Source organism: Myodes glareolus, chromosome 19 (assembly GCF_982192425.1).
Source record: "Myodes glareolus chromosome 19, mMyoGla1.1, whole genome shotgun sequence".
NCBI lineage: Eukaryota > Metazoa > Chordata > Mammalia > Rodentia > Cricetidae > Myodes > Myodes glareolus.
In genome coordinates, this window is record NC_142044.1 from 59,729,310 (window position 1) to 59,756,067 (window position 26,758).

Consider the following 26,758-nt stretch of genomic DNA (forward strand, 5'->3'; position numbering starts at 1 on the left):
GGGTACCAGTCCTGCTCTATCTGCATATACAGATGAGGAATGGACACACGTGTTGAGTGGCCTTCTCTCTATTGCTCCTTCTACACAGAGAACTAAAGCCTGGATAGTGAACAGGGACTTCATCTTTGGTGGCAAATAGAGCTAGGTATAAATCTTGACCCAGTTACCTACCCAATGACTTCCCGCTTCTACAAAAATGGAAGTCATATCATTTACCATCAAAACCAGCAACATGGGAGTTTAAGTATGGTAATGTATGTCAAAGATTAGCATGTAGGAGGTCCTCAATAAACTCGAATCCCTTTCCTTCTTCGAATAATCAGATTCCCATCACTGTCTTTATCTGCATTTGAACATACATACTAACATGTATACTTCACCTTAGACCCTGAAAGAGGGCCTCATGCTCTCAGAACTCTTGCAAACCTTGTAAACAAGGTGGAAAAAGAACTTGTTTTTATAGTGCTTTTACCGTATATAAGACACCTTCTAAATCTCTTTGGAGAATGATATAACCCATGCAATAGCTTGAGGACTCAGCTCCCGATCCTGGGTTGGGCCATGGCCAAGGAGCATTCACAAGTGTGTAGCCCATTTTCATCTCTGCATACCTGATTGCTGACCTAGTTGAAAGGACTAAGCACAATTTCAACAGCATCAGAACACTATGACATATGAAATACTCCAAATCGATTGCCTGGGGCACAGTACGCGTCTGGGAAGATTCGGTGACATCATCATCGCCAGTGTAACCTCAAGGTAGTCACATGCATGGACTTCAGTGTGAACGTGCTCCACAGTGGCATTCATTCATTCATTCATTCATTCATTCATGTTAGTCACACAGACTTCAGTGTGAACATGCTTCACAGTGGCCACATTCATTCATTCATTCATTCATGTTAGTCACATGCACAGACTTCAGTGTGAATGTGCTTCACAGTGGCTTCATTCATTCATTCATTCATAAATGTTGAGGCTGAAATACAAACAAGGAACTTGGAAAGTCACATAGAGTGATCTAAGACAGAGTCTGAACTCAAGGAACTCACCCTATTAAAGAAAAGAGGTGAAAACAGCAAGCTTTTACATATAGCACCATGAACATCTTTGCTATTTTTCTCTGACTAAATATTTACTGAAATAAATCAGCAAATAGGGGCATGTAAGGAAGATAGAGAACACAGTGCTGGCAAACACCAGGGCTGAAAAAGTTCCTTTCTGTGGGTCTAAATTTTGCTCCCTGACTTAGCACCTGGCAACTTTATTTACTGGGTGCTCACTGGATGAAGCTGGTCTTCAACCTTGACATGCCCAGGCCCTGTTCTTTTCTCTTTTTTCTTTTGAAAGATAGTTCTTTTTATTCAAGACGGAAAAAATTCTTTTTTACTCAAGACTGAAAAAATTCAAGTCAACGTTGACCACAAATAAGAGGTCTTTGGTTTTGGTTTTTGCTCACACAAAAAGTTCTACTTCTGTTCCAAGCTATCTGGTCAACCTGAGTGGTCACCTTTCCTTTTTCTTTTCTTCTCTTTTCTGATGGTTCTTTATTTTATTTTATTTTTATAAAAAAAAAGAAAACTATCTTTTTTCATGTTACAACCAAATCCAATTCCCACTTCCTCCCCTCCTCCCATCCCCTCCCACCCCACTCCCTATCCACTTCTCAGAGAGGGTAAGGCACATTGCTTTGGGGAAGATCCAAGGCCCCTCCCTAGTAATCTAGGCTGAGCAAGGTATCCATCCAAAGAGAATGGGGTCCCAAAAAGCCAGTACAAGCAGTAGGGATAAATCTTGCAGTCTGCCCCAGCAATGCAACTGTCACCCACATTCAGAGGGTCTAGTTTGGTTTTATGCTGGTTCCTTCCCTGTCAGAGTTGCTGGTTCCTTCCCTAGTCAGAGTTGGCGAGTTCCCATTAGCTCAGGTAAGATGTTTCGATGGGTGTCCTCATCATGGTCTTGACCTCTTTGCTCATATTCTCACTCCTCCCACTCTTGAACTGGCCAGTCTTTGACCTTTAACCCCCTACCCAGGCCAACCCATAGCCAGGTCCTATTCATCCTTTCCACAGAGAACATACCCACCTCCACTGTTGCTCTAGATCACTAATCTGAAGTGATGATGATCCATACCTTTCTGGACTCCGTACTCTTTAAAGAGTACTAAGATCCAATCACAGTTGACATTCATAGACTCTCTGGGCATCTTTCAGTTTCTTTGCCACCTCAGAACCTCTTCATGTGTTAACTCTCTTCCCTGTATTCCTAAGGAGGCATCTCCAGGGCTTAACTAGGGCAACTTAAAAAGCCATGTGTCTGGAAAACCCTGTCGAGACACACATGTGAATGAGCGCTCGCACGTTCTCACGGGCATGCTCTCTTCCCCTGCAGGGATCGTCACATCCTGGCCTTACATTTGCACTTGTGTGGTTATCTGACAAACAGCCATCTGTCTAGCTAGGGAGGAAGCTTCATGGGAAGGGAGCAGGTGCCAGGTGTGCACACTACATACTCCTAGCATTTGGCACGGTGCCTGCTGTTATATTCTGCCAACACCAAAGCAACTTGACATTGTATTCATTACAGACATGGGGACACAGGCTTGCTAGTTTTGGGGGTGTGTATGGTTAATATTTCAAAATTAGGCAGCAAGTTTATCTGATCACCAAGAGTAAGAACAGCTTCATTGCCACTAAAATGCTTCTGAACACTTCTACAAGCCAGAGTTTGGACAGAATTCTCTGCCCTTCAACCTTCCTTTCCATTCTAGCTCAGTCTCTCTGTGACATGAAGAAGTCACAGAGAAGCAGGCTAGATTATCCAACACAGAGCTCAACAGCTCAGGTACCAATCCTCTATCCATGGCGACGCAAAGTCAAAACTTAAAGTGGCAACAGGACACTGTCATGTCAGCAGACTTTCAGTTTAGCGCATTTGTTAGCCAGCGTCTCAGGTAGCAAATTCCTCCCATCCAAACCCTGGTTATCAACAGAGCTAGGGTTTTTTCCCTCTGAATCGCTACTAAGAAGCTCATGGTGGAAGATCCTCAAAACAAGAAATTTCTCAAATGTTGTGGCTCATCACCAAACCAAGACATCAAAAATGGTAAACAGAACTGTCCTGAGTCAGAAGTTGGAGTGACGACCTTCTCTGGGGACTGCAAACATTTGTCCTATCTGATAAGGGGCAGTGGAAGGGAAGTTGGTGACGTCAGGGTAGGCTTTCCACCGCTGTCATTGGTCTGGTCCTTCAGACCATCTCAGTGTTGACGAGTGTATTCCAAAAGCCTGGCACAGGCAGCAGACGGCCAACGTGGCACTGACCCCTGGGTTGGCAAGTGAGTCGTAGCTGCCCATGAAACTTGAAGCCGAATTATATTCTATCTGAGGAACTGATTTAAAGTCACATCTAAAATGTACATTAGATAAATGGAATGTTTGCATGAAAACCAATCTAATATTATCTTCATGTTAAAGTGCCTCAGTTTCCCCAGTACATCCTACTCACACTTCGAGAGCAAGACAAATTGGTTCTCTAACTCACTGTTTCTCCATGAAATTACCTTCTATGGAAACACTGTGAGGGGCTAGGGAGGTGACCCAGTTCATAAATACTTGTTGCACAAGTTGAACGACCTGAGTTTGATCCCTGAATAAAAAGCCAGGCATGGTGGTAGGTGTCTGCAGTCCAGCACCAAGGAGGCAGAGACAGGAGGGCTTTTGAGACTTACCGTCCAGTCAGTCTAGCAAACACACACACACACACACACACACACACACACACACACACACACACACACACACACGTGCGTGTCTGAGGGGTTCTTGGAAAAGAACCCTCCCAGATTCACTTTAGTATTTTAGTATTCTTTCTCTGTCCGATACTGAGGCAGCTTAGAAATAACATCTAGGAAGAACTGGAAATTTTCCAGTTAAACAGACCCTATACTGAGACTTTGTCCACAAAGATTACATGCTTAGCCAGGTGACAGTGGGCGGAGGGGGACACATGTGACTGTAAACCCAACAGAGGATTGCTTTGAGTGTGAGACCAGCGGAGGCTACAGAGCGCATTCTAGGCCAGGGTGAGCTAGGAAGCCCTGCTGTAAAACAAAAGTACGGTATGCTTGCTAAGAGTAGGGAGAGAAGACCATTCATACAACTGGAATATGCTTTCTTCCTTCTAGATTTTTTTCAGGTGAAGATGTGGTCATCTTAAGCAGAGACCTATAGCCACACTCTAGTCCTTATTTTCTCATACAACAGCCATTTTATAGAACATACAGGGACACAGCACACAGGATCTTGTCAAAGGAAACTCTTGATGCCGTATAAATAAATTAGTGATGTCTAAGACCCTACCACAACTGTGAATACAGTACATTCCCAAACGTCTACATTCGTAACAGATTCAAGGCCACCTCTGGAGAGACTTTTTTTTTTCTTCCCCAAATAAATGATTTTCACTTCCATTAAAACTACACATATATTAAGAATAACCAATCTCAATAACCCTCGGCACAAATTGTAAAACACAGTTGAAGAAACCCTTCACGTTCAGCCATCACAACCTTAAATGCTGACATTGTACTTTTTAGGAGGTTAAGTACTATGAAGAAAATTCTAGAAATAAGTAAATTATAAATTTAGACTGGAGGCTTCTGAGTTATAAAAGAATTGTAATCTCCCTGGAAGAAAATGCAGCTAACTTTGTTTAACTTGTCAAGAAGGTTCATTGTAAAACACTGTCCAAGAATATGAAATATTTCGAGTTTGGAATGTTTCCACTGACTTGTAAAGCATTGCTGGTTTTGCTTTAGTTTTTTTTTTTTTCTTCATGGAAACCACCATTAGCTCCTCTATCAGATACTTAATGCACAGATGTGGAAAGCTCCTGCTCCTGGCAGTTTTGAGAACAGCTGTTCTACATCACCGATTCTAGTCCTTCAAAACCTAAAGTCCTATGTATATTTATTCAATCACACAGGTTCTTCTTATGACTTTACTCTTTTTAAAAAATGTTCTTTGGCTTGGAAAAAACAAAAAAAAATGTTCTTTGGAAAATGGTCACATTGAAAAGATAAGGGAAGACAAAGAGCCTGTTCTTCAGTAGAAAGGGCAGACATCACTCCCACCCTCACTCAGAGGACATTGCTTCTTTGATTTAATTTGTGGGTCTTGTTGAACAATGTCACCTGAATACAGGCTTCTGCAACCATATCCCTCTTCCTAATTTTTATTATAGTCAGCGACTTGCCGGAAGCCACAAGTTGTGAGACTGCTGGCTGCTTTTGCAGTGTTTCCTTTTCCTATTAACCACTCTCCAGTTTTCTGATCAGACCCGAAACCACTTGCAGCAATAGAAAAGTGCAATTGGGATCTGGATAAATCATTTCAATGTCTGACAATATATCCAACTGATCTCTTAAACGTTATCCATGTAGTCTTTCCAAACATTTTCATTTGTCATGACTAAGCAGTCAACACAAGGTAAAGGAGAAAGCAGACGCTACTGTCACTCTGTGAACGTGTACGTAAAGCCAACTGTACCTTAATAATTTATCCGGTCCTGTGCAGTCTTCCATGAATTGTTTGGGATGGCAGACCCTTGTCAGAGAGGTGACTTATCTGAACTTTTGGAAAGCAGACAATGATTTAAAGGCCGTGGGAGTGAACAACAGAAGCCAATCAACACCAACACCTTCTTGCCCCAACACCTCCCTCAGGCCAGCTTGCGTCAGCTTAAAAGAGAGAGGACGCTAACTTGGTTCGCTGTTGCACACTTGGCTTAAGCATTGGTCACACCAATTTCTATTTGCTTTTAGAATTTTGGCTTTTATACAACGAAACTCTAATTGGGTGTTTTACTTTGCTGTCACACTGCATTCAAAAATTCTGTTGTGTGGTCAGCGGATAGATCAAGAAGCATTAACTTTTCAAATATTATGAACTGACAATGTAAAGCAAACATAATAGACATTGAACAGTCACACTGTAGAATGTCATAGAAGGTACAGATGATACTGGTTACACAGGAGCACTATTTTCCTTTGCATTGTTGACCAGTTCAGAGAAAATTTTACAGAGTGACAGAACCTCCATCAGTCCCGAGTCACTGCAGGTGCCAGGAGGTGGAGTTGGTAGCCCACTGACTCAGCAGAGGCGGAATGCTGAGCAAACCAGTTGTGAATGTTTGCGAAGAATTTCTAAATGCGTATATTTTCTCTTTAAAAGAAAACAAACCTATTTGTCTCTCTGCACACCAGAGGAGGAGTTCAAATGTGTTGGCAAATAATCTATCTTTAGTTAAAATCTACCGGCTAGACATTCTGAAAGGGAGATAAGAAAGAATGGAAGCCAACCCAGACCAGGCTCTTTGCCTTATAAATATTTACGGCTTAAATAAACCTCATACCCAATCAGAAGCAATGATTTTGTCTCTACAGTCCGTCAACTCCTGTTCTTATAAAACCCATTGTCCTCTGGCTAGGAAACTCCTAAGTTGAGGCGAAACACAAAACATTAGAGGCACGTGGGCCCACCCACGTCTCTCTTCCTCTCTCGCCTGCTCATTTGGCTTATGAACTGGAAGATGATGCCTTTATTCCTACTGGAACAGTGAGTCCTTCACTTCCAGAGGTTTCCGTTGTTTTTATTTTTGCTCCTCCCCTACCCCCACCCAGGAAGAGAGCTATTGTAATCCAGGGAGAAAAGAATGCATGCATGAATTTCTGAGAAACCCAAAAAGTTCCTTTTCAAATGACTGTTTCCATCGTCTGTGATCTTTCCAATTTAGGGGTTCATACCGTTTGCAAAATTATCAAATTAGGATGAGATAAACCAGCAAAGATTTGCAGTAATTTTAGAAAATTAAATACTTCTAGCAAAATCCCATTTCCCAGTTGGCCCACCGAGCCAGCATAGACGTACTCCAGAGAGGAGAACTTTGCCATACAGTGTCTTCGCAGTACATTGGGAGCTGGTAAACGCATGCATACTTCAAGCATTTTACTTCCCTTAACATTTTATATTTCAGCTTCCTCATCGTTCTTATTCTTAAGTGTAATGAGTAATTAAAGCAGTTAGTATGTTAGATTAAGATTGCAAATGGACTTCCATGGACTCTTTGAGCCCAACCTACTCCTATGTAGCAAAATTTTAATCACTAAGTTTCTAACATTCACTTAAAATCAAACCTACACCTGGGGGAACTAGCTGAAACAGCCAAGGTTTGTGGTTAGCCCATTTGTTTTTCTATAGACCCTTTCTGCACATCAAAATGTGCCAAATTAGTAAAGAAATGGTATGGTCTGGCCTTGACAAAAGGCAGAAAAACTCCCCTTCTGTAAGAAAAACAGAATTATATATGAAAACTTAATGTCATGGTTATTTCTCATGATCATGTCAGAGTATAACTTCACACGCATCGGGTGGTAGATTTATGCTGCTATAACTTTTAAAACATAGCAAAAATGTTCAGTCAGGGTCTACTGCGGTTGAAGTATTATTATAAAGGGAGGTAAAGGATCACAAACTCTGTCTCTTACAGGTGAAAATGATGGGTAAGCATGGCAGCGCACACCTTTAATCCCACTATTTGCAAGGCAGAGGCAAGTGGATTTCTGAGTTTGAGGCCAGCCTGGTCTACATAGTAAGTTCTAGGCTAAAGAACAGCCAGGGCTGCATAGAGAGACCTTTTCTTCAAAAATAAAAATAAATAAGGTGAAAGTGATGTAGCTTTAAGGGTTGCTAAAGGAGCAAATTTGGCTAATGAGGTGACAAACACTTTAGCTGATTCCCTTTAAAGGAACTTACGAGTTAATGAGCCCACAAATGGGGGCAGATGCTTTGGTCAACGCGGGCACAGGCTTGGGACTGAGGACACACATATTCCCATGAAGGCATCCTTGGCTCCCCAGGCCCTGTCATAGTTAATGGCAGATTAACTGCACAGTGTCCTCTGGGACTCATCAAAGGAAGTGTGCTAGGGGCTAAGGTCATCCAGGAAGTTCTCAGGGAGCTTTGGGGCCTCTGGCTGAGAGGAAAGGCCATCTGAGATCCCAGTGGGCAGAGAGAAGGCAAAAGGCATCCTGAGTGAAAAGGGACAGGTTCTGACAATGTGAGAACCCTTCTGCCCAGAGTAGAGCCTTCTGACCAGACGGGAGGATGGACTGAAGTGATCCCCATAGAAGCACACTGAGTCTGGGAACACAGGTGCTTATGATGCGGGGGTCTTGCAATCATCGGAAGAACACAATAAAGCTGGCAGGGTAGTTCACAGGGAGGTGATGGGTGTGTCGCTGAGAGTGCGGGCAAGGGTGACTGACAGGATGCTTGGGGTTTGTGTAACTGGCCTGTCTGAGAATGGTGGCAGAAAGGAAGATAAAAAGGATTAAAATTGAAGTCAATAGGGATGACTTTTTTCTTCTTATTTTTTTTAAATCACTTTTTCTAGCTCATGATACAGGCTATGAATTTTGTATAACTGCACTAGGAGAAAGCAGAAATTTGAAATCCAGTTTTTTCCTCACAGAGCAAAGGGCTTTCCTTCATTTCTGGCTGTTGTCCTCAGAGAGTGGGTATCCCAGGAGCATGTCATTAACTGTAAGTACAAAACTATCGAGTCAAACAAGACTTAAAGCACATCAGTGTGTTGAATCAGAACTTACCCATATTTCCCCTATTTAAAACAATCAAAATATTCTGTCTGAAATGTCAGCTTCAATAATGTCCTCAAAGGGACTTCAGAAAACCAATCAACAATAAAAAACAAAACCCAGAGCAACCCTAGCCTGACCACCTTGGCATTTTACAGAGAAAATAACCCTGTTCTCATCTTGACTGTATCCAAATTTCTAATTTTAGTCATGGATCAAAATAATACTTGGAAATGAGTTCTGGTGACAGCCGAATTCGAAGAAGACACACAACCCTAGTGGTGACTAAGAGACCAAGTGGTTTATTTTTCAATAACTTTGTAACATTCGCCTGTGATCTTTTACTCCTGAGTGCACACTTGGTCTCCTTGCTTCTACTTCAAAGTCTCTTCACGTTATCTGAGCTTTCTGTGTTCTTTTTTCAACGTTTCTATGCTATATGTGATGCATTTGTTTGTCTATAGAAATAGTGTCTCGGTATGTTGTCTAGGGTGACCTTGAACTCGTGATCCTCCTGTCCCTACTTCTTAAGTGCCGGCATTCTGAGTCTGTACTGGCATACCTGACTTACACAATCCTCTATACCATACTGTATTCATGATGCGCATGTCTTCAAGAAGAGTTACTGTTTGTCATTGACCTTTCTTTGTTGTTGTTGTTTTTGTTTTTGTTTTTTTTGTTTGTTTATGACCTTAGGGTCATAAATTCAGAAGCTTATGAAGTAGATACCAAGTTTTGCAGTACACTCTCAGTGTTTGCCTCAGTCCAAGTGCAGGGAAATGACTATACAGTGTACTAGTGTACCAAGCCTGGCCACACACGGAATCCCTAAATATTCAGCAGGAAATAGCATTCTGAAATTTTTTCGGAACCCAGTATCTGCCCTGTGCCTTTTGGCTTCCAGACTCAGCGTACGGAAGAGAATATTGATCTTTTTTGATGCTACAACTTTGGTACTCCAAAGGGATAAAAGTCATCCTTTGTAAAATATTGGCTCTTACAAAAAGGAAAAAAAAATCCACGAAGAAATGCTCAAAAAATGTTCCTACAAAATTCAAATCACGGAGCCCTGTATTGTCCACACCATGGCAAGAGTGAGCTAGGCACTTCCACGTGTGCCCCGCGCTCTCCTAGGACACCACTCGCTGGGCAGTGAAGGTGCACGTGTCCTGTGCGGATATCTTCCCGTGGTTCTAAACTCTCTGCCTCAGCTTGCATAGCAATAAAAAATAAGTAATAAAAAATAAGTAACAGAAGACAAAACTGAATATTACGTGAAGAGCCATGTGCATCCTGTTAATTGTAAACAGAAAAGGGTTTGTTTCTGTTTGCCTGCTTTCCTCTTCTTTCTTTTTCTACTCGTTGTTTGAGGCAAGGTCTCATGTACCTTGGGCTAGTCTCCAGTTTGCTATATAGTGGAGGATGACCTAGAACGTCTGATCCTTCTGCATCTACTTCCTGAATGCTGGCTTTTCCAAGAGTGCCCATCATACCCAGCTTACTCGGTGCTGGGGCTGGAACTCAGGGCTCTGTGCCTTCCCGCTCCATCCCCAGCCCTGCTTCAGTAGACCAGGTCAGTCCTCCATGGAATACTGGCCTATTAGAATGTTTTATTTTTTGAAGCAGGAAACACATTTAATTTAACAAAATCTGAAATGGGATTTCTAAGCTGCAGTTGCATTGCAGATGCTTCTATTTTAAGATTTAGAGTCTCAGTACATTCTCCCCCCCACCCAAAGTAACCACCCATACGTTTCACAACTTTATTAAGTTTCTTCTACTGGTTCTTCCAGATTCCTGATAGATCTGCCTAGTAGAAGACGGTAAAAAACTTGGGACCCTTCCATCCTTTTCTCTTTTTTCATGTCTTAGCACACATACGTTGTAAATTACTACATGAATTGCTTCATTTGATGAAATCTGTAAAAGTCCACATTGTGATTCTCCCATTACCAAAGGGCTTCTCAGTCTAGGCCCCAGGAGGCAGAGGGCTGGTTTGCCATGCTCGGTGCTCCGAGGGAGCTGCTGTAACCTGATGACTTCTGGGGAGACTGTGAACCTGACAGCCTTCTTCTCTCTTCAACCCGGCCTACGCCACCTCTGTAGTTATCCAATGGGCCATTTAGAAACCAACAACTACATTGCAAAATTAGCAAACAGGTTTGGTAAAGGTTGACAAATTTATTGACTTTGCCACCGACCCAAGCAGAAACTTGTGTTTAGCCTCAGCTGACAGAAATACTCATTCGAAGGCGGTACAAGGCCTTGGCATTCTCTGCTTTCCCCTTGAAACAGAGCTTTCTTGTGCATCTCACTTCTCACTCTCACACTGAAATGACACAGGAAAAAGTGTCAAAAGTTCACGCCAGGCTTTCACTCAAATAGACCTGCGGAATAACAGCAGCAAGGTCTTTGAAACTTAGGGGAGCTTAGACAGTCTATGGAGATCCTAAATATTCACATTCAATGATAACTTTTTTTTGAGACAGAGTCTTTCTGTAGCCCTGGTTGTCTGGGAACTCACTCTGTAGACCAGGCTGGCCTCAAACACAGAGATCTGCTTGCCTCTGCCCCCTGAGTGCTGGCATTAAAGCGGCGCACCACCGCCATCCAGTTAAATCGTATATCCTAAAAGCTTGCTGAAATGGTGGTCCTCAGCCTACTAGAGGCTGTGGGGATGCTCAGTGGGCAGCGTGCCTGCCACACAAGCGTGAGGACCTCACTTCACACCTCAGGAGGATGGGCACACTCTGTGCTCTTGTAGCTCTGGTGTAGCTCTGACAAGATGGGACGTGGAGGAAGGACAAGGAGCAGGAGTTGACAGGCCAGCTGCATTGGCCTAGGCAGCAACAAGGAGACAGTCTCAAGCAAGGTGGAAGGTAAGAACTGACTGCCACACCCATGTGCTCCACCCCCCCCACTTCACACACACACACACACACACACACTTCACACACATACATTATGTATATAAAAATGCCTACTAGATAAAACAGCATGGCTAAAACAATGTATAATTAGAGCAATATCTCCTAAACAACTAACTCTCTGTCAGTTTCTGTTCTTCATACTGATAGAGTTGAGTTGGATGTCTTTCTGATCAGTGGTAGTTGATGCTTTCAAAAAGCAAAAAAAAAAAAAAAAAAAAAAAAAAATCACGTTGCTTCCAGGCTGTGATCCACCAATTCCCATTGCTTTCTTTCACGTTCTCACTTGTGTTCCTTAATAAAAACAAACTTTCTAAAAGGACAATTTAATTTTGTAATTCCGTTACCTACTGAACTTAGTCAATCTGATATCACGCAACTTGAATTTGGGCTCTCGGGAGTTCTCCAAGCTGGGGCCCATCAGGCTGTTACTGAGTGAGCAGATGAGGGACTCCCATAGGACTTTTAGAAGGGAATGGGTCACCATCCTCCATGACAGTGTGGATCTGCCCTGGAGGAGAGTCACAGTCCCTGCTGGCCAGACCTGTGCACAGGCTGACCTTTCGAGCATCCCAGCTGGAATGCCAAAGTAAGGAATCTCTGACATGAACCATGGAAGGCTCGTGTGTTGTGGCTGGGTCCCCAATGCAGTGTTTAGAGGTGGAACTTTTGAAAAGTGACTAGATCATAAGGTTCTGACCTAATCAATGGGGTAATCTTTTGACACAATAAATCATAACTGAATGAATTATCTGGAGGTGGTAGAAACTGTTGAAGTTGGGGCCTAAAAGGAAGAAGTGGGGCACAGGGACGAGACCATGAAGGTGCATCATGCCTACAGCCTCCTCTTCTCCCTGACTCACCATGAGATGAGTCACATGGTCCCCTCTCCATGCACAGGTCTAGAAGCCAAAAGCAAGTGACCACGGACAGAAACATCTCAGACCATGAGTCAGAAGGGATCTTTTATCTTTTAAGTTGATTTTCTCCGGTACTTACTCAAAGCAAGAGAAAACTAACACACATGCCTACCAGACAGCACTGCCCAGAGGAATCTGAATGGGCAGGGCTATGGGGGCAGGGCAGGGCTTTTGATGTCTCTTCTTCAGTGAACTGGGGAGGGTTTCTTGAAGTGAGTCTCTTCAATGGAGGGAACACAGGTTTCTGGGACAAAGATCATTTCCCCTCCTGGGGTCCAAGCAACTCCAGGGTTGGTCACATTGCACTCAGAGCCCTGCACAGGGCCACCAACTGACACGCTGTTCTCACGGAGTTCAGCAGTATCCAGGCTGGCAAAATAACTCAGTTTTTTTAGTTTTGTGGGTTTTTTTAGTTAAGAATTATAACCCTGGAGGGCTAGGTATAAAAAAAAAATGGAATGAATCTTCCTCTAAGAAAATGTATTGACAGTCGTGTGACTGGGGTAGACTGTGGGTCACTGGCAGTGGGACCAGGATTTATCCCTACTTCTTGAACTGGATTTTTGGAGCCCATTCTCTTTAGAGGATTACCTTGCTCAGTCTAGATACAGGGGCAAGGGCCTTGGCCCTGCCTCAAAGTGACAGACTTTGTTGACTCCCCATGGGAAGCCTTATCCTCTCTGAGGAATGAAGGGGTGGGGTGGGTAGAAGGTGGGGGAAGTGGAAGGCAGGGAGAGAGAGGGAACTGGGAATGGTATGTAAAATGAGAAAAGACTGTTTTAAAAAATAAAGAAGAGAAAATGTCTTGAGCTATTCAGTGGGATAGCAGCAGACAGGGTCACCCAGACAGATGGTTTATTTAGGTGTGCGGTTGGGTTTAACTCTGTCCAGACAGCCCATTTAAATTAGCTATAAACAACCTGCCTTGTTTACTTTGACTAATAATAGACTATGCCTGGCTATACTTGGCATTGTAAAAATGGTGAATGAATAAAGGTTTTTATAAAGGCACTGATTTGTGCTGTCCATCCACGACCTTTAGAACTTATTTATAAGGTTGCAGCGAGATATGCAATGGCAGTTCTAACTGATGGGTCCTGCCATTTGTTAAAATGTTGTAGCTCCTTAAGATCAGAATCCCCTACGAAAGGCTGAAGTGAGCGCTTCACCAATAGGACTGGTGAGCTCTGTAAGAGAAAACGACCATTCAAACTGCATGTTCAAAGAAAGGGGGATTATAACTTACAGAATGCAAGAATAAAAATCTAATAAGACCATGTTATATCCCTAGCATTATATAAATGCAGGGTTAGAGAGATGGTGTGGTGACTAGGAGCACTTGCTGCTTGCTCCTCTGGAGGATCTGAGCTGGATTCCTAGCGCCTACATTGAATGGCTCACAACCAACTTTAAGTCCAGCTCTGGGGGAAGTCAATGCCCTCTTCTGACATCCTCAGGCACCTAAACACATCTGCGTGTACACACATACGCACACACACACACACACACACGCACACGCACACAAAAATAGTAATAATAATAAATTCTTTTTTAAAAACAAAAAAATGTAACATAAAATATATGCAAAGAAAATGTCTGAAATGATGTATACCAAGAGGTTATTTCTAGTATGTGGAAAGGTAGAATAATATTCATTTTGTCTCATTTATACTTTGAATCAACTTTTAGAAAATATAGATTATTTTTGTTTTTTAAGAAAAAACAATAAAGATAAGTAGAAACAAAAATAACAAAACCAAAAAGTCCCTCTCTTAGATTTTTCAAACATTCCCAGGAGTCAGTCATGAAAACTCTATTTTTAATGAGGATATTTTAGGTATTTAGCTATCAAACTTTCTTATCAACAAAATATTTACTTATGAATGCATATCTATCTTGTCTGTAGTCGTGATAAACAATGACCAAAAAAACATGGAAAAGAAATAGGTTTTAACTAAGAGCTTTCAGCCCATTGCTGAGAAAAGCCAGGACAGGCACTCAAGGCAAGAATCTGCAGGAAGGAACCTGTAGGCAGGAATTCAAGGCAGGAACCTGCAGGAAGGAACTTGGGGCAGGAACTGAAGCAGAAATCATGGAGGAGCACTGTGTACTGGCTTGCTCCCCGTGGTTTCTTCAGTCTAGTTTTTTTTTTTTTCTTAGAAAAGAAAGCATTTAATTGGGGGCATGTATGACACTGGAGCAGTAGCCAAGGAACTACATTCTGATCCTCAGGCTGCAGGAAGAGTGAGAACTGAGCCAGGTATGACTTTTTGAAACCTCAGAGCCCACCCCTAGTGACACACTTCCCCAACAAGGCCACACCTCCTAGTCCTTTTCAAACAGGGCCACTCCCTGCTAAGCATTCAAATGTATAAGATTATGGGGGCCATTCTTATTCAGACTACCACATTAGTTTCAGAGGGTCAGTCCCTTATGATCATGGTAGGAAGCAAGGTGACACGCATGGCACTGAAGCAGTAACTGAGCTCTACATCCTGATTGACAGGCCAACCAAAAGAGCCTGGGCCTGGCATGGACTTCTGAAACCTAAAAGCTCCCCACCCTCAGTGACACACTTCTTCCAATGAGGCTATACCTAGCCCAACCAGGCCACACCCCCTAACCTTTCTAATCTTTTTCTAACAGCTCTACTCCCTGGTGACTTAAGTATTCAAATATGTGAGCCTGTAGAGCCCATTCTTATTCAAACCACTGTATTACACTTGCTGACCCCCATAGGATTGTAGCCTTATAAGAGTACAAAATACATTCAGTCCAACTTCAGAAGTCCCAGGAGGCTATCACCATCTCAACACTGTTTAAAAGGCCAAAATTTCTTCTGAGACTCATGGGAATTTCTTAACTGTAACCCCCTATAAAATAAAAATCAAAACACAGATTTACTTCCAACATAAAATGGCGCGGAATGTATATTACCATTTTAAAGTGGGGGAAGGGAGCATAATGAGGAAACAGTGGCTCAGAGCAAGGCCAATATCAGCTAGGCAACCTCCAAACTCAGCATGAGTGAGTACATATGATAATTGTCTTTCTGGGTCTAGGCTACCTCAAATAAAATGTTGTTTTCTACCTCCATCCATTTCAAATTTCACCTGCAAATTTCAAAATGTCATTATTTTTTTCTCCTGTGTAGTATTCCATTGTGTATATGTACCACATTTTCCTTATTCATTCTTTAGTAGAGGGGCATTTAGGTTGTTTCCAGGGTCTAGCTATGGCAAACAATGCTGCTAGGAACATAATTGATCACATGTCCTTGTGGCATGATCGAGGATCCTTTGGATATATACCCAAAAGTGATATTGCTCAGTCTTAAGGAAGGTTGTTTCCTACTGTTCTGAGAAATTGCCCCACTGATATCCAAAGCAGTTGTACCAGTTTGCATTCCCACCAGCAATGCAGCAGTGTTCCCTTTACCCAAGAACCTCTCCAGCACAAATTGTCATCAGTATTTTTGATCTTGGCCATTCTTACAGGTATAAGATGAAATCTCAGAGTTATTTTGATTTGACTTCTCTGAACACTAGGGATGTTGAGCATTTCCTTAAGTGTTTTCCAACCATTTTAGATTCCTCTGTTGAGAGTTCTCTATTTAGGTCTGTACTCCATTTTTTTATTGGATTATTTGTTTTTTTGGTTTTTTTTTATGACCAATTTCTTGAGTTCTTTGCATATTTTGGAGATCTGTCTGATCTGTCTGATGTGGGGTTAGTGAAGACCTTTCCCATTCTGTAGGCTGTCATTTTGTCATCTTGACTATATCTTTTGCTTTACAGAAACTTCTCAATTTCAGGAGGTCCCATTTATTAATTGTTTCTCTCAGTATCTGTGCTACTGGGGTTATATTTAAGAGGTAGTCTCCTGCACCAATGCATTCAAGTGTACTTCCCACTTTCTCTTCTATGACGTTCAGTGTGGCTGTCTTTATGTTGAGGTCTTTGATCCATTTGGACTTGAGTTTTGTGCATGGTGATAGATATGGATCTATTTTCATTCTTTTCCATGTTGATAACCAGTTATACCAGCACCATTTGTTAAATATGCTTTCTTTTTTCAATTTGATACTTTTTGCTTTTTTGTCAAAAATCAGGTGTTCAAAAGTATGTGGATTAATATCCGGGTCTTCAATTTGGTTCCATTGGTCCTCCTATCTGTTTTTATGGCAATACCAGGCTGTTTTCAGTACTTTAGCTCTGTAGTCAAGTTTGAAGTCAGGGATTGTGATGCCTCTAGAAATTCTATTATTGTACAGGATTGTTTTGGCTAGCCTGGGTTTTTTGCTTTTCCATATGAAGTTGAGTACCATTCTTTCAAGGTCTGTGAAGAATTTTGCTGGGATTTTGATGGGCATTGCATTGAACCTGTAGATTGCTTTTGGTAAGATTGCCATTTTTACTATGTTAATTCTACCTACCCAAGAGCATGGGAGATTTTATCACTTTCTGGTGTCTTCTTCAATTTCTTTCTTAAAAGATTTAAAGTTCTTGTCATTCAAGTCTTCCACTTATTTGGTTAGAATTACTCTGAGATATCTTATGCTCTTTGTGGCTATTGTGAGGAGTGATGTTTCTCTGATTTCTTTCTCATCTCATTTATCATCTTTGTACAGGAGGGCTACTGATTTTTTTAATTAATCTTGTATTCTGCTACATTGATGGAAGTGTTTATGAGTTGTAGAAGTTCCTTGGTAGAATTTTTGGGGTCACTTATGTAAACTATCATATCATCAGCAATGGTGAGAGTTTGACTTCTTTTATGATTTTTATCCCCCTGATCTCCTTTTGTTGTCTTGTTGCTCTAGCTAGGACCTCAAAAACTATATTGAATAGATATGGAGAGAGTGGGCAACCTTGTCTTGTTCTTAATTTCAGTGGGATCGCTGGGAGTTTCTCTCCATTTAGTTTGATGTTGTCTGTTGGCTTGCTGTATATTGCTTTTATTATGCTTAGGTATGTTTCTTTTATCCCTGCTCTCTCCAAGACCTTCATCATGAAGGGATGTTGTATTTTGTTGAAAACTTTTTCAGCATCTAATGAGATGATCATGTGGTTTTTATTTTTTAGTTTGTTTATATGGTGGATTATGTTGACAGATTTTCATATGTTGATCCATCCCTGCATCTCTTGGATGAAGTTGACTTGATCACGGTGGATGATGTTTCTGAAGTGTTCTTGGATTCTATTTGTCAGTATTTTATTTAGTATTTTGCAACAATCTTCATGAGTGAGATTGGTGGTCTGTTATTCTTTTTCTTAGTAATGTCTTTCTGTAGTTTGGGTATCAGGGTAACTATAACCTCATAAAAAGAGTTTGGCAATGTTCCTTCTGTTTCTACTGTGTGAACAGTTTGAGGAGTATTGGTATTAGTTCTTCTTTGAAAATCTTGTAGAATTCTGAGCTGAAACCATCTGGTCTTGGGTTTTGTTTTTTTTTTTTTTGGGAGACTTTTGGTGACTGTTTCTATTTCTTCAGCAGTAATATGTCTGTTTAATTTGCTTATCTGGTCTTGATTTAATTTTGGTAAGTGATATTTATCCAGAAAGTTGTCCATTTCCTTTAAGTTTTTCAATTTTGTGGAGTACAGGTTGTCAAGTTGGGAGCGTAGGCCCCAGCCCCTGGCATCTATCCCAGCCCCCAGGCCTGGTCTGGACTCCAAATCCCAGCAGGCCAGGTCCTGATCCCTCCCTTGGGGGGTGGGGTCAGGACCCCTCCCCAGGGTATTTAAATGAGCCCCAAAAAGAGGAACACATGGTCCCTTTTCCTTCCTCCCTGTGGTTGTGGTCACCAGAGGCTTCCCTGAGAAGTACAGAACTCCCATTAAACCTGGATATTTCTTAATTTGGCTTGTTTTGATTTGGCTTGATTGGGAATTTTACATCGGTGGAGATCTCGTGTTAGGAAATATTCCTAACACAGGTTTTTGAAATATGACCTGATGATTTCCTCCATGTCTGTTGTTATGTCCCCCTTTTCATTTCTGATTTCGTTAATTTGGATATTCTCTCTCTGCCTTTTGGTTAGTTTGCATAAAGGTTTGTCTATTTTGTTGATTTTCTCAAAGAACCAACTCTTTGTCTCATTGATTCTTTGCATTTTTTTGTTTCTATTTTGTTGATTTCAGCTCTCAATTTGATTATTTCCAGCCATGTAGTTCTCTTGAATGAGTTTGCTTCTTTTTGTTCTAAAATTTTCAAATGTTCTCTTAACTCACTAGTATGGGATTTTCCCAGCTTCTTTATGTAGGTATTTAGTGCCATGAACTTTCCTCTTAACACTGCTTTCATTGTGTCCCACAAATTTGGGTATGTTGTGTGGTCATTTTCATTGAATTTTAAGAAGTCTTTAATTTCTTCCTTTATTTCTTCCTTGACCCATTGATGCTTCAGATGAGCACTGTGTAATTTTCATGTGTTTGCGGGCTTTCTGGAATTAGTATTGCTGTTGAATTCTAGTTTTAAGCCACGGTGATCTGATAATATATATGGGGTTATACCAATCTTTTTGTATCTGTTGTGGTTTGTTTTGTTACCAAGTATGTGGTCAATTTTTGAGATGGTTCCATGAGGTGCTGAGAAGAAGGTATATTCTTTTATATTTGGATGGAATGTTCTATATATGGTTGTTAAGTCCCTTTGAGTTATAACATCTCTTAGTTACCTTATTTCTCTTAATTTTTGTCTGGCTGAGCTGTCCAGTGGTGAGAGCAGAGTGTTGAAGTCTCCCACTATTAGTGTGTAGGGTTTAATATATGATTAAACTTTACAAGTGTTTCTTTTACATGTGAGAGTGCCCTTGCATTTGGGGCACAGATGTTCAGTATTTCCTCTTCTAAATTTCCTCTTCTAGATTTTCCTGTGACTAACAAGAAATGTCCTTCTTTGTCTCTTTTGACTGATTTGAGTTTGAAGTCTATTTTGTTAGATATTAGGATAGCTACACCCTCTTGTCTCTTAGGTCCATTTGATTGGAAAAATTTTTCCCAACCCTTTACTCTGAGAGGATGTCTGTCTTTGAGGATGAGGTGTGTTTCTTGTATGTAGAATATGGATGGATTCTGCTTTCGTATTCAATCTATTAGCCTGTGCTTTTTTATAGGTGAGTCAAGTCTATTTATATTAAGGGATATTAATGACCAGTGATTGCTATCTCCTGTTAATTTAGTTTTTATTGTTGGTGATGTTAATATGTGTGATTTTCCCTTCTTTAGGATTTGCTGTTGTGAGATCATCAATTGCTTGTGTTTTTGTTGATGTAGCCAACTTCCTTGGGTTGGAGTTTTCTTTCTAGTACTTTCTGTAGGGCTGGGTTTGTCGCTAGATACTGGTTACTTCTGGTTTTGTCATGGAATAACTTGTTTCATCCTTCTATGGTGATTGACAGTTTTACTGGGTATAGTAGTCTGAGATAGATCCATGGTCTGTCTCTTAATGTCTGCATAACGCTTGACCACGACCTTCTGGCTTTCATTGTATCCAAGGAGAAGTCAGGTGTAATTCTGATAGGCCTGCCTTCATATGTTACTTGGCCTTTTTCCTTTGCAGCTCTTAATATTCTTTCTTTATTCTGTACGTTTAATGTTTTGATTATTATGTGGCGAGGGGACTTTTTTTTAATTCCGTCTATTTGGTGTTCTGTATGCTTCTTGTATTTCCATAGGCATATCTTTCTTTAGGTTGGGAAAATTTTCTGCTATGATTTTGTTAAATATGTTTTCTGTGCTTTTGAACTAACTTTTTTCTCTTTCTTCTATACCTATTATTCTTAGGTTTGTTCTTTTTATGGTGTCCCATATTTCCTGGATATTTTGTGTTAAGCTTTTGTTAGATTTAATGTTTTCTTTGACTGATGAGTCTATTTCCTCTATTGTATCTTCAAGCACTTGAGATTCTCTCTTTCATCTCTTGTATTTTGCTGTTTGTTTGCATTTGTGGTTCCTGGTCGTTTTCTCATGATTTTTGTTTCTATAATTCCCTCTGCTGTTTTTTCTTTATTGTTTCTCTTTCAGTTTTCAAGTCTTGAATAGTTTCTTTCATAAGTTTGATTGTTTTTTCTTGATTTTCTTTAAGGGATTTGTCGATCTCTTCCAATTTTTTGTTTGTCTCTTCCTCCATTTCTTCAAGGGAATTTCTCATTTCCTCTTTAAGAGTCTCAAATATTATCCTGAAGTTATTTTTTTAGGTCATTTTCTTCTGCCTCATCTATATTTGGTTGTTCAAGTCTTGCTGTTGCAGGGTGTCTAGATTTTACTGGTGTCATATTGATCTTTATGGTGTTGCATGTGTTCTTACCTTGTCTACTCATCTTTTCCTCTAAATGGTGTGGTTGGGGCTGTCGGTGACTCTGGTGATTAATCCAGGTGCCAGTGGATCCAAGGCTCAGATGGTTGTTCCTCATGGTACAGTCAGTGCCATGGTTCTAGTTACCCTGTTGGTCACTCCGTGTTCCTGGAGGTCATTCAACACTCCTGGGGTTTGCTCTGCTCCCATAGAGTTTGCTGTCTCAGGCCTGCTCTGGTCTATGTTGCCAGCTCAGAACTCTGGCCCAGGTCACTGGCTCAGTCCTGCTCCTGTGGAGTTCAGCTGTCACAGGCCCACTCCAGCCCACGTTGCTGACTCAGTCCTGCCTCTGCAAATGTCCCTGGTCTGGATCTGCTCCTGCTCCCATGGAGTTCACCATCCCAGGCCCACTCTGGCCCAGGTCTGTGGATCAGTCTTGCTCCTATGGAGTTCACTGCCTCTGACCTGTTTTCCAGTCTAGTTTTTAAATCCAGCCTAGGACCACCTGTCCAGAGGTGATACCACAAATGGGATTGGACCCTTCCATATTAATTACCCATGAGAAAATGCTTCACAGACTTGTCATCTGATGAAGGTAGTTTCTCAATTGAGGCTCCTTCTATCCAGACAACTCTGGTTGATGAAGACCAATGAGCAAATTCAAGTCTAGATAAAATTATACACCTTCAACTTTTTTTCTGAAAGACTGGATTCCCAATCCACAAGTGGTACTCCAGCAGACCTCAAAATACTGTCTAATAATGGAGATAACTCTGTGATACTGTAAGATGAGTCTCTGTGGTGCATGAGTTATTCATCATCAGTTCCTCATTCAGTAACTTAAAGACCCAGTTTCTGTCCTCGGGATCTGTTTTCTTAAGAGAACCGATTGCTGAAGTATTGTTAAAGCTATGTCATGACATAACATGGTATAGAACACCCACTAGAGAGGAAGAAGTATGGTTCCCAGCTTGACTTTAAAGGGACACTCGAGAAGAGATGCCAGAGCGGCAGAAACTGAGGGAATAAACAAGCGCTGTCAGGAGCAATTTCATGGAGAGCAGGAAACTTCCTGAACAAACGCTAATGCGGAAAGTCACGAGGAACCTTCTACGAAAATGCTATTAGCTTTTGAAAAGAAAGACATAAGCCAGGTTATTGGGATCTAGGTGAACATCTTCTGTACAGGTAAAGATCAAATGACCCATGGAACAAAAGCTCAAGTCAGCATCCCATTTGCTACCAGTCTCCCTATAAAACATCCCATAAAAGAGAATCAGAGAGAAACACATAGGAAGGTGGGCGTGCTTGCTAAGTCAAGCATGTTAGTTACTGAATACTTTATTTGTATGATTTACTCAAGCATCACCATTTAGGTGAACTTTAAAATGATTAAGATAAAAAAACAACCTGATTCCTGAACACGTATTATTAGTTCCCTGCTTCTGTCTGAACCTCTCTCTGTCTAAAACTTTTAATCCAGGGGAGATGGGGTCTGGCATGCCAAGGAGCAGAATGGCCAAGCAGGGTTCTTCCCATTCTAGTGCTGGTGTGAATTTGGGTTTGACTCAGAAGAATTTGTTCTATTTCTCCATCGATACTAGCTATGCTATCAGCTTGGAAGAAGTCTCTCAGTGCCTTCATTTCCTCACTTATAAAATGATGTGTAAGGTTGGGGTGGGATGGAGAGCATCAGGGGTTACATGTGACCCAATGTGGGAAATGGGAGAAAAATGGGAAGAGGGAGGTAGATGAGTGCAGAAGGATAAGAAAGATGTCTGAAACAGTCATAAGGAAGCAGGCAATTGGCTGCCTACCTAAAATACCGACAATATGTACAATTCTGTGTATAAATATACATACACAGTTTAAATAAAATTTTCTCATCTGGGCTGACAATGCTCTCACCAGGATTTATAGATTGCCTAACAAAAACCCCAACACCAGGTATAAGAAGCCCTCCTCTGAGTTGTTGGTCACTGTTGTTCAAGAGATCCCATTACAGACTGTTGCTATGGCCCTTGGTTGCCCTCCAGAGGTGGAAAGTAAGTCCCTATTGCTGAAGATATCATGCACTCAGACACAGGGTTCAGAGGTCCCTGAGCTGGAACTGACCTGAGTCTCCTTTCTGGGGACTAGCTCTCATGATGCCAGAAGGAATCATGCAAGTTTGTCATGGAAAAAAGCAGCCAAGAGTCCTACCCAGCTGTGGTACCTATGAACCACCACAACCAGCATGGCACAATAGTCCTAAGGGTGCAATAGTGGCACATATACCTCAGTGGTAACCACCAGCTCTCTAGTTAGATGTAGGACCCGCTCAACAAGAGGAAGATTATACTGGAAACCTAGCCAACTACCCGGAGCTGGTGAAGTCATAGATCTTGGAGAACCTAGAACTGTTCCTTTATCAAAACAGTAGACTCCCTAACTACACTCTAAATCTGTGCCCTGATGCCCACAGATCAGTGTAGTCTTCACTGCTCACCGAGGAAACCCCTCTTGGCAGTGACAGAGACAGTTACAGAAAACTACAACCCATGAAAACGCAGAGTTGTGGACCTCAATCCCAGCTGATACATCACCAACACAATGTTTGTGACTAAGGCCCAGGGATCATTTTGGAAAGGGTGTGGGGGCAGGAGCTGTAAGAGACAGAGGATCTTGGAGGTTGCTGTGAGTCTGTGTCTCCTAGGAATGTCAGAGGCTACACCCATAAAGTCTCAGCAACATGAACGCCTACAAGCACAAGCTGAACAAGGACAAAAGCAATCCATACTAACATGGATGGGAAAAGCCCATGATGCCTCAATCCTACTCAAAGAACCAGAGGCAACTAATGATGCTGAATCAAGAAAGATAGTTTTCCTCAGGGAAAAGTACATCAATTGCTTATTCAATATCAAACAATATTCAATACATACAAGTAACATACAGACGGACAAGGCTATACTCACATATTTAGGGATTCTCTCTCTCTCTCTCTCTCACACACACACACACATACACACACACACACACACACACACACACACACACACAATAACAATTAATGAAGAAAGGCCATGAATTGGAAAGAAAGAGCAAGGAGGGGTATATAAGGAGGGTTTGGAGGGAGGAAAGGGAAGGAAGAAATGATCTAAGAATCTTACAATCTCAAACTATGAAAGAAATATTTTTCAAACAACGTGTAAGCCCTAGGGTGACAGCAGAGCCACTATGAGTAGAAACTGTGTTCCATACACTCAGGTGTGGAGGAGGGTTCATTATGTGAAGAACTAAAACTATCGCAAATTATAGCTCTAAACTCCACAGTACACATAATCCTAGCTCAACCTGATCGAATGCCCTTCTTTCAGCAAAGCTCCTTTGCCCCCATTCAGACTGGAAACTTTGTAAGGTGATTAAGTGGTAACTGCACTAACATAGAAATCAGAGAATTACCAAAATGTGTGTTCACTAGGAGCACTCTCAAAATACAATTTGAATCCAAATATGATCACAATATGTTGGCTTAAAATCCCAATTATCACTTAATTCTCCTCATTGAAATTTTCACCACAGGAAAAAGAGTGGTCTTTAGTGCTTTTCTCTATTCTTCCCTCCCTGTTTCCAGTCCATCCACCCATCATTGCGTCAACAAGTATTCACTAGGCACCAACTACAGAGCGCACTTCCCTTCCTCCACGGGCCGGTCCTGACCGGCTTGCTTTCTGCTTCCTAAGGAGTGGCTGTGTTTTACGGTGATGGGTCACAAGCCTTGGGATTCTTGGGGCGTTCTAGAGTTGAGCGATCACGAGATCGGCATACGTGTATGTATTCATGAGCGTAAGAAATTGTGTGTTATACCATGGATGACTCTGTAAAGCTAGCTATCCATGTATCCGCATCAGTCTCTTAGGCAGTGTAGGACTTCCTGTCCCCAGAAGCTCAGCTTCTCCTTTGCCGCTCATGTGAGTATCTGGTGCAGGTCTTATTGCCTCACTGTATTCCCAGAACACAGTGGATTGCCTAAGGAAATGAGCCCAGTGACTCTGGGCTATTCAAGAATTCTGATGGGGACCCCGTTCGGCTCCTCCCAGCTCCACGAATTTAGATGGGGTCTTCGTGCATCTGCCTCGTGCACACACGGAGACAGACGCACACACTGAGCTGTACACATTTACAGGTCTGCTTTCTACAAGAGCATGGATCACCCTGCATTTTCCAGAGACTCCTGCCTAGACTTAACTCCAGTCTCTATTGTTTATTAGCGACCTGGCTTTGGGCAAGGTGTCTGTCACTTCTCTTTGCCTCTCCCCTTGCCTCAGTTCTCTCACCTATAAAAGGAAACAACACTGCCCACCTCACACTTCTGCTATGAGGATTAACCGAGCTAATATCTGTACAGTGTTCAGATGGGCATCTGGTGCCTGGGGAAGATTGTGTATTTGTATATGCATTTAAAGAATTGGCCTCATTGTTGATGCCCTATACACATGCTTAATAGGGCTTGGTTAATCTGGGCATGGGGGTACACACCTGTAGTCCCACGGATAGACAGAGACAGAAATATCATAAGTTTGAGGTCAGCCCGGGCTACATGGCAAGACTGCATTAAAAAAAAGAAAGAAAGAAAGAAATCAAAATACAAACAGAAAAAAAAACAAACAACAAAGGTATTTCTGAAGTAAACAAAACCCTGTAAATATTCGGGAACCCCAGTTTTCCCTTTTACAACTGGATCTAACAAGCTTATGCCAGTTTACTTTGGGAGCTAGAAGAGACAGCGGGCACTTCGGTGTCCTAACTAAACAAGATTTTATCTTTGTTTACATGGGTTGAGGGATGTTTGCAGGTTTGGTTATAGGGCTAAGTCTACTGTAACACCCTTGCACTGGAAGGTGTGCTGTGCTCGGTGGACTCCTGTTTCACTCGTTAGGCTATTGATTGGCACTGTCGAAAAGCTGGGAAAGAACAGGTTTTGGCCCTGACCCACGGAACCTCAGAAAACAGCCTGTAATAAGACATAGGCTCCAATGTGTGTGTGTTTAACATTAACCCCCTACGTGAAACAGAACAGCGCGTGGTACAGACCTTCCCCAGAACCTGTCCTTAGCAGTGTTTAACACACAGTGTCCTGGCAGATTTAGGGGCGGGGAGTGTTTGATCTAGCTTAGGATTATCATTCTTTTCACTGAGTCTGACAAAAAATTCAAGATCCAAAGACGAATGAAGACACATTTTCTTAATGCTAAGGGCATGCGCAAGCTGAGCTTTAAGGATGCCAAGCCATTATTCTCGGTCCCATCCGTCCACTTCTGGTGTAGTCCCGGTGGGACAAGTCCAGTGCCAGATCATTTAGAGAAGTATGTTATATGCGCCAGAGCTGTTTGAGAATAATCATCTATGAAATATGGATGAGATACCATGTGTGAGCAAAAGTGACTTAATAATTGACTACTGAAAATAACCCCCCTCCACGCTGTGAGTGTGTCTAGTAATACAATAATTTCTGTAAAAACACTGAAACCCAATCTGAGGTAGATTTAGCAAAAATGAAATACATATCGGTTATTGTTGACCATATAGCTTAACTCTGCATGGACCATGTAAAGTAACAGGCGTTGGATATTGTAAAGAGAATCAATCTGCTCCTAAGTAGTAGGTTACTCTTGATTCAGGTTACTGACTACACACAATTACTGGATTCCAATTCAAACATTGCATTCCACATCCTTGGCTAAAATCCAGGCAGTGAGTTAACTCCCAGGCCTTCAGGCCAACATTTCATGAATCATTCTCCAACTTCTGACACTTAGAATGTTAACAGATCCTTGGGACAATGGCGTTTCTGATAAGCTCTTTAAAACACCCAGCTACTAGCCGGATTAATATCTTGGACAGTTAACCTTTCATATATATATTTGTAAGGGGAGTGCCACCTGCACAAATGACGAATGACTCGGCTGCTGTTAT

General features: G+C 41.7%; 1 protein-coding gene across 3 annotated transcripts in view; it reads right to left on the minus strand.

Annotated features, from left to right (window-relative positions):
- Positions 1 to 26,758, minus strand: part of Slc38a4 (solute carrier family 38 member 4) — a 73,899-nt gene that overhangs the window by 33,865 nt on the left and 13,276 nt on the right. The window contains exon 1 of one of the 3 annotated variants that reach the window (XM_048444744.3): positions 5,550 to 5,709. The exons of the other annotated variants lie outside the window; for them this stretch is intronic. The gene's annotated coding sequence lies outside the window, so the exon portion shown is untranslated. Of the gene's footprint in view, positions 1 to 5,549; positions 5,710 to 26,758 lie in introns of those variants that run through there. 3 annotated transcript variants of the gene reach the window in all.